At 40.5% G+C, this 16,314-nt stretch overlaps 1 protein-coding gene across 1 annotated transcript in view; it reads left to right on the plus strand.

Annotated features, from left to right (window-relative positions):
- Positions 1–16,314, plus strand: part of SPATA16 (spermatogenesis associated 16) — a 207,340-nt gene that overhangs the window by 142,266 nt on the left and 48,760 nt on the right.

Here is a 16,314-nt window from a genome sequence, read left to right on the forward strand (position 1 = left end):
TTACTCTCTCTCTCGCTCCCTCTCCCTCTCTCTAAGCATATCCTCAGGTAAGGATTGAACAAAAATAGAGAACCATTTCTGTTTTGGTTTAGGGGTATGGTTTTAGCTGAGAAGTTGAAATGGAAAGTCCTTTTAAGGTTTTAAGTGGGGCTAACAGTATGGGTCTAGTGCAATATTCCTAGTGCCATCATGTTCCTATATTTTAAGATAAAGAATAAAACCTAGAAGTTCTAAGATTTTTAAAATAAAAAAATAAATAAATAACCGTTAGTAAAATAGCCTTTCCCCATATCCTTCATCGATAAACTAGATGATTATAGTATTTCTTGAAGATAGATTTTTTGCCAGTTCCTGCTATTTCTACTTTTTCTTCATCTATCTCACACCCCAAATCTCCCTCTTGCCTTATATTCTTGGATCAGTGGTAGCCATACGAGATGTAGACAGACAAGTGTACCCAGAGGACAAAACACCAGTACAATTCCTTTTCCCTCTTTTTGTCTTTGGAAGCCACTTGCTTTTATTTATTCATCCAAAAACACATTATACTACCTACTATGTACCAAGCATTATTCTGAATTAAAACAGGGATTTTCATATACTGAATTAATGGCTCTTAATAATAAATAGCATGTTAAGCAGAATCTCTAAATGTACATACCTAATATCACATCTCCTACTAAGGCCCCTTCATTCCTTTTTTCAGGGTTTAGAGGCCACATCACTGATTTATAGAACTAATAATGTATTCCATTAGTGATCACTTTTATATGCCAGGCATTCTACATCCATTATCTGTTGTTATTCCCATAACTTATGAAGTGAGTAAGATGATTCTCATTTAGAAACAAGAAAACAGCAATCAGAGACAACAAATAGCTTTTTTCCAAAGATGCACAGCAAATAGGTGGCAGCAGGCCTTGGATTTGAACCCATGTTCTTGTCATTGAGCTACACTATTTCCATGTGATAGGAGCAGGGATGTGATGGAAGCATTGAATTTAAATCCTATGGAGTCCTTTTTAAAATTTTCTACTACACCTCTAGATCTTCAGAAGAAACATAGGAAATAATATAACCAGTGATGATTAAATAGTGAATCCCTAAGGAACAATGAGAATTTGAGGGCAGAGAAAGGGAAGAGAAGAAAGTACAGTGCATGCTATAATGACCATTGATGCTTATTTCATTTGAACGCTTTGTCAGGAAGTAGAGAAAAAATGCTTCAGAACTTACATTCTTTGCTAATTGTTATAAATCATTTTTTATTTTATCATGGATATCTTACAGAGGGTTGGGGGAGCATTAATAGCACATAGAAGTCATGTCTATCTAGTGTCATGGAAATGAGTCAAATTCAGCTATTTCCATTTTATTCTCAACTCTATTGGTAATGAGAGAGATTCATGGAGGAGATCACCAGTTTGCCAACCCTCTACTGGTAGAATGAATTTAGTTGCATGTAACTTGCTTCACAGAGAAGTCACGAAGATTAATTAATATTTGGGGAGCACTATTGTCACTGATGGTTTAAAAACAATAATAACATTAATGAGCCGGATTCATGTCTCATGTAACTCTATCAAAGCTGTTATCAAGATGAATTATGATCCATTGGCAAGATGACTCATGCTAAAGGAACTTACACTTTGGAAGAGAAGATAATTATGAGTTATTAATGATTGTTTCTATTACTTTATAATGACTAATTCCTGGAGTATGACAGTGCTATACGAGAACCTAGAGAGGAAAGGCACAACTTCTGGAGGAAGAAGGGGAGATAGAAAAAGCAGTCTAGACTTTTCCATTTCTTTGGGACTAATTAGGTCCTTTGCTCTGTAGAACCTGTACTTTGAGCTAACAAGGCTATTGCACTGGTGACATTACTTGTCTCTGTTGCAAATGATTAAAATGTCCTCCCCAAAGCCATTGCTGGAATGATGGTGAAACCACTCTTGCTAACTGTACGGGGCACAGTCCTAGTAGTATGGCTTCTTTTCCCCAGGTAATTCCAAGGTCAGTGAAGGCACAAAGCATAAGAAGAGAGCAGGTGAAATGTTATCTTTAGCATCTGGATATCTGATGCAGGAAGTGCAGAGTGGCAGGTATGGTAGGTATTCAGTAGCCAAGGGTAATAGTTAGAAAGTGAGTCACACAAGAGAGATAGGGCCTAGAAGAGTAGCTACCACCTTTTGCTGGCACTGCCCAAAAACCAGGGTTCTCCTTCTGTCCACCTTGTATTTAAGTAGCTTCTATCCTGCCAAAAAATTTATTCAGTTTTATATTTCAACAAATCGTCATGTAGCAGGTGTGACTAGACAATTACACAGCAGATGTTTAAAACATGAGACTCTTTTTTCCTCTTACCTGCACATATTCATCTTTGGTCTTCCCAGAATCAAAAATATATTCTATCTCATCATAGGGAGTCTCAGTCCCATCTAATCATTCAGTGTCTCTTCAGTTAACTATTCAATCCAGTGGGTCTCAACCTTCCTAATGCCACAACCCTTTAATACAGTTCCTCATGTTGTGGTGACCCCCAACCATAAAATTATTTTCGTTGCTACTTCATAACTGTAATTTTGCTACTGTTATGAATCGTAATGTAAATATCTGATATGCAGGATGTATTTTCATTGTTTGTGACCCACAGGTTGAGAACCGCTGAAAATTCACTAGTTTTCTTCCCCTTTCTTTTCATGGGATTTTCTTCTCCCTCTGGTCTGGTTTCAACTTCCACAGAACTCAGATGTACCCAGTGTCCAAAGGTGTCTGTGGGCATGTGAGGAAAGAGTCCTCTTTTGAAGTCTGGTGCAGGAGGATACAGCGGCTGATTGCATGACTAGTGCAACTTGAAATCAACTCTGCTGTCTTGAGCAGAGCCAGTGACGGGCTCATTTATGTGGCATATTAGATGACTCAAAGGCACCTATATGAGTTTCCCATGCTGCCTCATGGTGTAGATGCTTCTTTATATATACACACCAACCATCCCTACTGTACACATTGGCCCAGCTTAGAGCCACTCTCTTAAGATTGCTTCTCTTTTATTGGTTCCATAGACAATTAAAATATAATAAATGAAAAAAAAAAGATTGCTTCTCTTTGACAGAATGCTGGTTTGTGAACCCAGTCACCTTTTGAGTCTTAACTCTAGAAATCCTCTCTTCTCTATTAGATATTGGAGATAGTTTTAGCCCTCTCTCTGATCTGCTATGTTATTCTTCCATTTCTCTTCTCCCTTTCTTCACACACCAGAATCCCAAGATCTTCAGGACAAGAAGAGGATCTGCAATGAAGATGGGCAGTTTGTTCATCTATTCATATATTCATCACTTATTGAGTACATATATTCTAGATGCTATTCTAGGCAGTGCTAGAATATACCTGCTCCTAAGAAAGGATCTGACTTTGTTAATTTATATTTCAGGTTTTATCTTTCCTCTCTTCTAAAGAATATTTTCAATTAAAACCTAAGTTCTAATTGTGCAGTAGAAGGCTGACTCTAATGAATGATAGAGGAGAAAACAGACAAGGGAGCAATTTGGAAATAGAATCCTTGCCACCAAAAATGGCAAAGACTGACCAGGTGTTTACCAAACTATTTTCCCCCTCATGCATGCAACTAGAATATATTTCAGCCTTCCTTACAGTTATGTGAGGCTTGTGACTAAATAATGGCCAATGGAATATGGACAGAAATAATGTGTGCCACCTCCAGGCCTGGCCCATAATACCTACCATACAGAGCTCTCTTTCCTTAGCCACTGACTAAGTGGATAGGACCATGAAACTAAAGAAGCCACAAAACAGAAGAAGCTTGGATCCCTGAATGAACATGTGGAAGGTCACCCATTGAATACCCACAGGAGCAAACAACAAAATTCTCTTGCTGTAGATCACTGAGACTTGGGGGTTGTTGTTTGTTGAATCAATTAGCTTTATTCTAACTAATTCACTGCTTCACTGCCCTACATCAAAACAAGTAAGCATCTTACTACTCCAACTACAATGTACACAATGAATTCATGTGAACTTAGTGACTGAATAAACTTGCCTCCGTATGCAATCAACTTGATCCTCAGGAACATTGAGAGTCTGTGCACAGTCTCTTCTCCCTCACATTCACTCATCCTTCTGCAGGCAACTACGAATGGATGCTCTCATGCACATTTGTTTGGACCCACCCAAAAAGATACCATTTCAGGAGAGACACTGGTGCTCCATGAGAGAAAGAACACAATTAGGTAGTTTTCATTGCAGCCAGAGAAATTGAAGCCGTAGTAACAATTTCTAAATTATAGAGATCATCTAAATAAACAGTCAACAATGAAGGTCATAATATTCATACCTCAAAGATCTTGGATGAGGAGTCTACCTATCAAAGTTTTCCTGGATAAGTAGTTATTATCATTAAAACTTGGAGACTAACACATTTAATTCCCCCAGCAGGGGCTGGCAGACAAACCTCCAACTCAGAAATTCTGCCCAACTCCAGGTCACCTTCATCGAGCCTAGATAGTATTGAATTCATTACTCCTTGATCTCGTGACAGTGCCGTGAGCCCAGCAATAGCTGGCAGAAGTGGTGGTGATGAACAAGAAGAGAACTTATGATAGAGATCCCCCAGGCGGTGTATTCTCTCTAGCCAGCTCCCAATTCACAGTCCCCCTTGTCAGGGATTTCCACATGAAAAACAGATTCAAAGGGAAAAACTATAAAAATAAAGTCTTTTTTAAATGTATATAGCCTTAAATATTTTTAATTTACTTTTATTGAATAACCAAATAAATTCGTGATTTATAATGAGGAAAAGAAAACCCATTCTATTGCCCTGATAAGCTCTGTGAGAGTGATGAAGGAAAGTTAAAATTCAAATTTGCCTTGTGGGACAACCGGACTGATACATCCTTAGGAACACACTGTGCATCCTTTGCTATTTTGAGAATATAGTGAGACCTACCAAAATCTTAAATCCATATTATAATAGAATTGTATTGTATTATGTTTCATGGAGAAAAGATTACTGAATTTTTTAGCAGTGTAGCTATCCATTTTTCTTATTTAAAGAAAAATCCAGTTTGATTCATGCAGAATAGTCAGGGTATATAAAACAAATAATAATTCACCAGCCCCAGAATTATTATGTTTTCACTTATAAAGATTTTTCTTGAGACTTTTATTCATATATGCCAATGAAATGATGCAATTCTGTATAATTCTTATTCTCGCATGGTTGTATTTTAATAATAATAAAGTAATACAATAAGCATATCCTGTCTTCTCTTGATGAAAATATCAAGATTTATTTGCTAAATAAATAAATATTCAGTAATGGATTTGTGGTTAGTAATGTTTATTAAAAAAGTTTTCTGGATAAGATATCAATTACTTTAACACTTAGGTGGATGGAGTTATATTTTGTCTTTTCAATGTAATTTAACTCCCAAGAGTAAATATGTCTGTTCAGAGAAATAATACATTGTTTTAAAATAGACCTTTAAAAATTGCTCTTCACTGAAATGTATAACCTTGTGCTTGTACAGTCATCATTTACCAGTAAGGATAATACATTCTTATGCTCTCTAAAACATGAAGTTAAATTTTCTCATTTTATTCTTTCTTCTTTAAAATATTATAATTTTATCATGATCAAGAGTTTTTAAGATCAGACTATTTTCCTCTTTGTGAGTTCTTCTCTCAAATAGAAGTGGTTATGGAATTCAAGAAACTACATCCCCAATATTATTATGAAAGGGTTACAGTCAGATTGGTTATAAAGATGATAAATCATCTCATATTTGCACCACAGAATTTTTGTTAGAAACAGAGAGTCATTCCCAAAGTAACAAAATCCTCATATATGGAGCTAAAGTCTCTATTCTTAAAATATTAAAATGTTGGACTTGGTCGCTTTACTAGTTTCTCAAGTTCGTATTATCCATTACCAGTTATTCCAGTCTGGAAAAAACAACAACACTTCATAACCATTTCAAAACAGACAGAGCCAATTCAGGGAGTGGGAGGTAAATATATTAAAACTTTATTTTTTCCTGAAATACGGACTTATGCTGTCTAATCAGCCACTCTGTAGTATTATTATCGCCAATCATTAGGCACTGCCATCTAATAAATCATGCAGCAGAGCATTAAAATCCCTAAAGACTGTACTCCCAATCATATAAAACAATGTCTCTACTTTCTCAATTTTAAATTCCACATGTGGATTTTGCACAAAATTAGAAATTTCCATTTTGTAGTGTGATCCTTTTTTAAATTTAGTTTTGCATATTCAGCATTTGAGTCCTATTTTTTTTCTGCTTTAATACTTGACTCACAGTTAACTTACACTCTAGCAGTGTTTCTTGGGGTCCACAAAAAAACACTGCATTTCACACCTAAAACAGAGCCTCATCAAAGCATTTGTATTTTTTCTTTTATTAATTCTTAAAAATATTTTTATTGTGAGACATTACACATACTACTATATAAAAATCATAAAACAAATATACAGTTTAACTAATTATTACAGAACTAGAGGCCTGCTGCACAAAAATTTGTGCACTCGGGGGGGTCCCTCAGCCTGGCCTGTGCCCTCTTGCAGTCTGGGACCCCTCAGGGGATGTCAACCTGCTGGCTTAGGCCCGCACCCCAGGGGAACAGGCCTAAGCTGGCAGTCAGACATCCCTCTGGCAGCCCAGGAGCCCTCGGGTGATGTCCACTTGCCAGCGGGGAGCAGGCCTAAGCTGCAGTCGGACATCCTTAGCGCTGCTGAGGAGGCGGGAGAGGCTCCTGCCATCACTGCTGTGCTGGCAACCATCAGCCTGGCTTGTGGCTGAGCAGAGCTCCCCCTGTGGGAGTGCACTGACCACCACAGGGCAGCTCCTTCATTGAGCGTCTGCCACCTGGTAGTCAGTGTGTGTCATAGTGACCAGTCATTCCCAGTCGTTCTGCTGTTAGGGTCAATTTGCATATTACCCTTTTATTATATGCCTGGAGCATGGGTGGGGGCTGGCTGGTTTGCCCTGAATGGTGTCCTGGATCAGAGTGGGGATCCTGCTGGGGTGCCTGGCCAGCCTGGGTGAGGGGCTGAGGGCTGTTTTCAGACTGGCCACACCCCCTTCAGGGTTGGGGTTCCTGCTGGAGTGCCTGACCAGCCTGGGTGAGTGGCTGATGGCTGTTTGCAGGCTGGCCACTGCCCCTTCAGGGTGGGGGTCCCTGCTGGGGTGCCTGGCCAGCCTGGGTGAGGGGCTGAGGGCTGTTTGCAGGTTGGTCAAGCCCCCCCCCCCCAGCAGGGACCCTCACCCCTTGAGGGTGTGGCCAGCCTGGGTGAGGGGCTGATGGCTTTTTGTAGGCTGGCCACAGCCCCTTCAGGGTGGGGGTCCCCACCAGAGTGCCTGGCCAGCCTGGGTGAGGGACTGAGGGCCATTTTCAGGCTGGCCACACCCCCTTCAGGGTCGGGGGTCCTACTGGGGTGCCTGGACAGTCTGGGTGAGGGGCTGATGGCTGTTTGCAGGCTGGCCACAGCCCCTTCAGGGGGGTGGTCCCCATTGGGGTGCCTAGCCAATCTGGGTGAGGGGCTGATGGCTTTTTGAAGGCTAGCCACAGCCCCCAGCCACCCAAGCTCCAAGTGGAGGCTGGCTGGAAGCAGGAATCTGGGATTTATTTATCTTCTATAATTGAAACTTTGTTGCCTTTAGTGGAGGCCACAGCCGACCAGGGCAGGCGGGAAGCTTGGCTTACTCCATTGCATGGTCAACCAAGCCTCCTGCTTGCTCCAGCTCCATGGCTGCCGGCCGCCATCTTGGTTAGGTTAATTTGCATATAGATGCTTTGATTGGCTGGTGGGCATGGCTTGGGGGCATAACAAAGGTACGGTCAATTTGCATGTTTCTCTTTTATTAGATTATATGAGCATCAAATCAAAAAATAAAACATTGCCAGCTCTTCACATATCCTCAACTGACCTCTTCCCAATCCGAAACCACTCCCTACTCTTCACTAAAGTAACTACTGTCCTGAGTCTTAGAATACTGACTTCCTACTTTTCTTTATAGAGTTAACACCTAACTATGCATTTCTAAACCCTGAACTTTAATTTGCCTGCTTTGAAACATTGTAAGTATGAAATCATAAAGTAGATATTCTTTTATATTTAACTCTTCTTGCTCAATATTTTATGAAATTTATCGATGTTGCAAAAGGCTTTAGTTGGTTCATTTTTATTGGTATATAATATTCCATTATGTGAATAGTCCAAAATTTATATATGTATTCTGCTAATGATGAACACTTGAGTTGTTTGTGACTATTACCAAAAAAGCTATTATGTCGCTATATATATATCCTATCTAATAATAGACAAACTTGGTAATTAACCGTACCTCCAACATGCTTCCCATTGGCTAATCAGGGTGATATGCAAATTAACTGCCAACCAAGATGGCGGCCGGCAGCCAGGCAGCTGAAGCAAACAGGAGGCTTGCTTGCTCCAGTGATGGAGGAAGCCAAGGTTCCCCGCCTGCTGCAGCCGGCTCTGAGCTCCAGTCTAAGAAACAATGTTGCAATTATAGAAGCTAAACAAACCCCAGATACCTGCTTTCAGCCAGCCGGCCTCGGAGCTGGAGCTGTAACAGTGTTTCAATTATAGAAGCCAAACAAACCCAGATACCTGCTTTCAGCAGCCAAGGTCTCAGAGCTGGAGCCAAGCCTCAGAGCTAAAGCTGGCTCTCAGTTCCAGTGACAGCCATAGAAGGTAAATAAATCCCAGAATAAAAAAAAAAGAAAAAAGGGAGCAGTTGGGAGCTTCAGTCACCTGCCAGCCTGAAAACGGCCCTCAGCCCCTCACCCAGACTAGCCAGGCACCCCAGTGGGGACCCCCACCCTGAAGGGAGTGTGACCAGCTGGAAACAGCCATCATCCCCTCATCCAGGCTGGCCAGGCACCCAAGCGGGACCCCCACCCTGATCCGGGACACCCTTCAGGGCAAACCAGCCGGCCCCCACCAGTGCACCAGGCCTCTATCCTATATAGTAAAAAGGTAATATGCAAACTGACCTTAACAGCAGAATGACTGGGAATGGCTGGTCACTATGACACACACTGACCACCAGGGGGCAGACGCTCAATGCAGGAGCTGCCCTCTGGTGGTCAGGGCACTCTCACATGGAGGAGCTCTGCTCAGCCACAAGCCAGGCTGATGGCTGCCAGTACAGCAGTGGCGGTGGGAGCTTCTCCTGCCTCCTCAGCACTGCTAAGGATGTCTGACTGCAGTTTAGGCCTGCTCCCCGCTGGCAAGTGGACATCCCCCGAGGGCTGCCGGGCTGCCAGAGGGATGTCTGACTGCCAGCTTAGGCCTGTTCCCCTAGGGATCGGGCCTAAGCCAGCAGGTGGTCATCCCCTAAGGGGTCCCAGACTGTGAGAGGACACAGGCCGGGCTGAGGGGCCCCCCTCCCCCCGAGTGCACAAATTTTTGTGCACCGGGCCTCTAGTATATATATATATTTTCTACTAAACAACAGGACTGGAAGTAGAATTGCTGAATCATATGGTATATATATTTTGCCTACACTTGTTGTTTTATTTTATTTTGTTTTTAATCGCCATCCTAATGGGTGAGAAGTCGTATCTCACTGTGGTTTTGATTTGCATTTCTTAATGATTAGTAATGTTGAGCATCTTTTTATGTGCTTATTTGCCATTTGCATATCTTCTTTGGAGAAATGTCCATTCAGATCTTTTCCCATGTTTTGTTGTTGAGTTGTAGGAGTTCTTTATATATTCTGAATATTAACCCTTTATGAGATATATTATTTGCAAATATTTTCTCCCATTTCATGGGTTGCCTTCTCACTCTGTTAATAGTGTCCTTTGATGAACAAGTTTTAAATTTTTATGACCTTCAACATATCTACTTTTTTCTTTTGTTATCTGTGCTTCTTGTATCATGTTTAAAAATCATTGCTGATTCCAATGTCATGGCGCCTTTCACCTGTGTATTCTTCTAAATTTTTAATAGTTTTAGCTTTTATATTTGGTCCTTGGTTCTCTTTGCATTAATTTTTGTATATAGTGTAAGGTAAGTGTCCAACTCCTCTGTTTTATATGTGGATATCCAGTTTTCCCAGAATCAGTTATTACAAAGACTGACCTTTCTCATTGAATGATCTTGACAATCTTGTCAAAAATCATTTGACCATATATGTAAGGGTTGATTTGGGGGATTTCTATTCTATTTCATTGGTCTATATGTGTGTCTTTTCCTTGCTGTTGCTTTGTAGTCAGTTTTGAAATCAGAAAGTATGAGACTTCCAATTTTGTTCTTTTTCAAGATTGTTTTGGCTCTTCTGGGTTCATTAAGATTCCCTATGAATTTTAAAATGGACTTTTCTATTTCTGCAAATAACTTGGGATTTTGATAGGGATTGAATTGAATTTCTAGATTGCTTTAGATATTATTGGTATCTGAATATCAAAGTTTTCCAATTTATAAACACAAGATGTCTTTCTACCTATTCTCTAATTTCTTACAGCAATGTTTTGTAAATTTCGGTGTACAGTCTTTAAGTTGCTAAGTTGTTTATTTCTAATTATTGTATTATTTTTGATGCTATTATAGGTGGAACACTTTTTTCAATTTCCAATGTTTATCACTCTTACACATAACATTATGTGGATATATATATATATATACACACTAGAGGCCTGGTGCATGAAAATTCATACACTCAGAGGGTCCCTCAGCCAGGCCTGCGCCCTCTTGCAGTCCAGGAGCCCTCAGGGGATGTCCAATGGCCAGCTTAGGCCCACTCCCCAGGGGCCTAAGCCACAGTCTGACCTCCCTCTGCAGGAGGCTACCCCGGCGGGCCAATCTGGGGACAGCAAGCGGCCGGCTCCAGCCCAAATCACCCCCCTGTGGTTGCCAGTGGCCTCTCTCTGCAGGAGGTGACTGGGCGGGCAGTCAGGGGATGGCGCCAGCCCCCATCACACAGCTGCTGGTCGCCGCTGCCACCCCCCACCCTAACACCATCCCCTCCCTCTGCCCGCTGGCACGTGCCTCGGCTGGCCTGGCGCCACCTGCTCGCTGGCCCAGCCCCCTGCTGACTGGTCATTCCACTGTTTGGTCAAATTGCATATTACACTTTCATTATATAGGATATACAAGTTTGGGCAAAAGTAGGTTTACAGTTATGAGAACATGAAACACAGAGTTTATTCTTGTATTGTTATTTATTAATTACTAGAGGCCCAGTGCATGAATTCATGCACTGTTGGGGTCCTTCTGCTTGGCCTGCACCTTCTCACAATCTGGGACCCCACAGGGGATGTCAGAGGCCCACTGCACAGATTCCATCTGATCCCCGCAGGCCAGGCCAAAGGACCCCACCAGTGCATGAATCTGTGCACCAGGACTCTAGTATGCATATAAGATCTTTGGTTAATCTCTTCCTGCCCTCCCCCCAACCCTCTTTCCTCTGAGATTCATCAGTCTGTTCCATGTTTCCATGCCTGTGCATTGAGTGCACGTCATAGCTAACAATCAAATGGTCGAACGGTTGCTTAGGCTTCTATATATATACTAGTATATATATAGAGGCCCGGTGCACAAAAATTTGTGCACTCGGATGGGGTGGGGGAGGTCCGTCAGCCCAGCCTATGCCCTCTCACAGTCTGGGACCCCTCGGGGGATGACCATCTGCTGGCTGAGGCCTGCTCCCCAGGGGATTGGGCCTAAGCTGGCAATCAGACATCCCTCTGGCAGCCCAGCAGCCCTCGGGGGTTGTCCACTTGCCAGCGGGGAGCAGACCTAAGCTGCAGTTGGACATCTTTAGCGCTGCTGAGGAGGCAGGAGAGGCTCCCACCACCACCGCTGTACTGGCAGCCATCAGCCTGGCTTGTGGCTGAACAGAGCTCCTCCATGTGGGAGCTCACTGACCACCAGAGGGGAGCTCCTGCATTAAGCATCTGCCCCCTGGTGGTCAGTGTGTGTCATAGTGACCAGTCATTCCCAGTCATTCTGCTGTTAGGGTCAGTTTGCATATTATCCTTTTACTATATAAGATAGAGGCCTGGTGCACTGGTGGGGGCCGGCTGGTTTGCCCTGAAGGGTGTCCCAGATCAGGGTGGGGGTCCCGCTTGGGTGCCTGGCCAGTCAGGCTGAGGGGCTGATGGCTGTTTTCAGGCTTCCCAAGCCCCTTTCAGGGTGGGGGTCCACATTGTGGTGCCTGGTCAGCCTGGATGAGGGGCTGAGGGCTGTTTTCAGGCTGCCTGCACCCCCTTCAGGGTGGGGGTCCCCACTGGGGTGCCTGGCCAGCCTGGATGAGGGGCTGATGGCTGTTTTCAGGCTGCCCGCACCTCCTTCAGGGTGGGGGTCCCTACTGGGGTGCCTGGCCAGCCTGGATGAGGGGCTGAGGGCTGTTTTCAGGTTGGCCACACCCCCTTTAGGGTGGTCGTCCCCACTGGGGTGCCTGGCCAGCCTGGATGAGGGGCTGAGGGCCGTTTTCAGGCAGGCCAAGCCTGCAACTGAAGCTCCCAGTCTCTCCTTTTTTTCTTTTTTTTTTTATTCTGGGATTTATTTACCTTCTGTAATTGAAACTTTGTTGCAGCCTCAACTCCAAGGCCGGCTGACTGAAAGCAGGTATCTGGGGTTTGTTTAGCTTCTATCATTGCAACATTGTTGCTTAGACTGGAGCTCAGAGCTGGGCTGCGGCAGGCGGGGAACCTTGGCTTCCTCCATCACTGGAGCAAGCAAGCCTCCTGTTTGCTTCAGCTGCCTGGCTGCCGGCCGCCATCTTGGTTGGCAGTTAATTTGCATATCACCCTGATTAGCCAATGGGAAGCATGTTGGAGGTACGGTTAATTACCATGTTTGTCTATTATTAGATAGGATAGACTAGAGGTCAGATGCATGAAAATTTGTGCAAGAGTAGGCCTTCCTTCCCCTGGCTGCCAGCACTGGCTTCCCTCCAGCACCAGGACCCAGGCTTCCCTCATCCGGCCACCAGCCGGCACCAGGACCCAGGTTGGCTTCCCTCCAGCCACCACAGTCTTCTGGGACGCAGGCTGGCTTCCCCCGGGCTGCCCGCTGGCACCCAGGACCTGGCTGGCTTTCCTCCCGCCCCCGCTTTGTCAGGAAGGACATCCAGAATGACATCCGGTCTAATTAGGATATTACCCTTTTATTATTATAGATTGTGTCACTATGTGTATCTGTATCCATATGTGTAACTGCAAACCTACTTTTGCCTCACCCTGTATATATTCTTAAAATATATGTAGAATTGACCTCCAGGTTTTCTAAGAATCATATAAATGCTATTTTCACTATTTGCATATTTCTGAAAGTTTCTATTATTCAATATTAAACTTGTAAGATTAGTCCATGTTTATACAATATACTCTACTTCATTTATCTCGTGTTTGTGTGATCTACTTAAAATTTATATATGAAATCTAATATTACTAGTCATTTAAGTTGTTTCCAATATTTTGTTATTACAAACAAAAGTGTTATAAACATTTTTGTATGGTCTTCTTGTACACATGTTCAAGAAATTCTCTGAAGCATACACTAAGGAATAGAATTAATTTCTGAGTCATAAAGCATAAGCATCTTCAACTTGTTATACATTGCCAAATTGCTTATTAAAGTGGTTTTTTGTTTCACCATCCAAATACAAGTACAAGAGTGCCTATTGATATATATCATCATCAATCTAGTATGTCAGATTTTTTTAATTTTGCCAATCCATGAATTGGAAATGGTGTCACACATTTTTAAAAAGCAAATATTTCCCTGACTATTAATCAAGTTGAATATGTTGTGTCATTCATTGACCCATGGTTATATTTCCTTAAATGGTATACAAAATTGTTCTCAAAATTTTGCAAATTTATAAAAATGGCATTTTTACTATTTATATATTTCTGAAAGTGACATGTTCATATCCTTTGGTCATTTTGTTTCTGAATAGTTTTATTATTGATTTTTTTTGAGAATTTTATATCTTATTCCAATCAAAGGCATGTCTTTTCTATGTTGTCTTTTGATGAATTAAAGTTTAAATTTTAATGTTATTTTTAAAAATTTTAATGACATGCCTTTGTCTCATTTAAGAATACATCCCTACTCAAGTACATATACTCATTCATTCTTTTTTCTTGTTCTGTTATTCTGGCTAGGACCACAACACAATGTTAAATAGAGGAAGTGATATCAAGCATCCACATGTTGTTCCAGATTCTAAAGCAAAAGATTTTTAAAGTTTTACCATTCAATATAATATTTACTGTAGGTCTTTTAAAATATTATTTATCAGGTTAAGGAATTCACTATCTATTTTGCTAGATGTTTTCGCACTGTTGATCCTCTCTATTGTATATTTGTTTGTTTGTTTTTTCTTATTTCCTTCCATTCTGTTCTTATATTTATTTTTTCCACTATTTCACATTTTAGATACTTATTCTGTTATCATCTAGTTTCCTTCATTGGATTCTGAACACATTATTTTTAGTAAAGATAATACTCTTTGTAATACTTTAAGCAATAAAACAAAATTTTTTAAAAAAAGAATGATTTTGGTTGCATCCCAGAAATTTGGAAAAACAACAGTTTTACTATATTTTATCTTAAAATATTTTCTAAGGAGACACATGTAAAACTTTCAACAATAAATATATATATTTTTTCTAACCTCCAAAATGAAATTTTCTCTGAGCCATGGTCTTATTTACATATGTCATTCTTAACGCCTAAATTTTAGGAAATGTTTACTTATCTTTGTTACTGATTTTAACCTCATTTTATCATATTTTAAAACATAATCTAAATTGTAATAATTCCTAAAGTTTTTAAGGCTTGGTTTATTGCCTAGTATATGGTTAACTTTCATTAATATTACACTGATGCTTGAGAAGAATATACTTTTCTCATTATCAAATGCATTTTTTATCCATTAGACCAAGCTTGATGGATATGCTATTAATTTTTTATCTGCTTGATTAATTAATATATAGAAAATGTTGAAATAATCAATGATGGCAGTGGATTTGTCAATTTATTCTAATAATTTTGCCAATTTTTACTTTTTAAGTTTTGGCTTAAAGTACATACATTTTTAATATTGTTAAACTTCCCTTATGAATTGTATATTATCATTACATAATTATGCTCTTTGGTCTTAATGTCTTCTGTATTATAATACATTTGTCTGATATTAATATAAAAACACTAGTTTTATTCTGATTTCTGGTATTTATTTTCACATCCTTTTACTTTCAAAATTTTGTGCCTTTTTATTTTTTATTCTCTTAAGTTCATAACTAAACTTTTATTTATTTACTTATTTATTTAGTCAGTCTCTGTCTTTTCACAATTCCTGACTTGCTTAAGTTTTTCAGGCAGTACTAGCATATAAGTTCCTGAAACACAGGAATTTTTATCTGTTTTGTTCACTGATGTATCCTGTTATCTATATAGCTGTCTCATACATCAAATGCAAAAATCAAAATATGCTATCAATGTTTTTGAAATTAGAAACTGTTATTATTTGGCGGGGGGACAATAATAACAACTGGGTTGCAAAGTTGCTGCCTTTTGCTCTTTTCTTGCCTGTGTGAATGGGTGGGTAACTTCCAAGATGGAAGTATTGGCATAAAAAGGAGCATAAGATAAAACTCGGAGAATGACTGGGAAAGAAGTAATGACAAAGTGTTGGCATTCTAGAGGCACTGCAGAAGCTAAACTCTGAAACTGATCAGTAAAAAGAAGTCATATAAAACTGACATGGCCCCAACTTACACTGAGAAATTGGGACCTTTAAAAATGAAATTTTGCTTTTACTCAAAATGTCAGAACATTTTGTTATGGACAAAGGGCAGAGAAGTGACATAGACACCAAAAAATGAAAAGGAAATGAAACTTAGAGAATGGTGATGTTAAAACACTACACAAATTTGCGTGTTTCTAAAAGAGTTCTAAAATCTCTATGACTTTTTTTTTAATTGCTTTATAAAGTTCATTTACAATCTGCTGGATATGGTTATGATGAGGTGTCCAACAGAAAATACCAATAATAATCATGGCATCTATGTTTTGTACTTTACTTCTAGAGAGCTCAAATTTTACTTTATGGATTTTTAACTTCGTAACGAATAATGTTATCCTTCAAATATATAGATGAGTCTGCTGATCTACAATCAACATCTCATGTTTTTGCAGATACTTTTCTGGTGTTACTGACCAGACAGTCTCTATTAATGCAGTTTTCTTTTGTGGCTAAGAGTCTATATTTGCCAGAGAACAAGCTGCAG

The sequence above is a fragment of the Myotis yumanensis genome, unplaced genomic scaffold (genome assembly GCF_028538775.1).
Source record: "Myotis yumanensis isolate MYYU_CA2020_CCGP unplaced genomic scaffold, mMyoYum1.0.hap1 SCAF_2, whole genome shotgun sequence".
NCBI lineage: Eukaryota > Metazoa > Chordata > Mammalia > Chiroptera > Vespertilionidae > Myotis > Myotis yumanensis.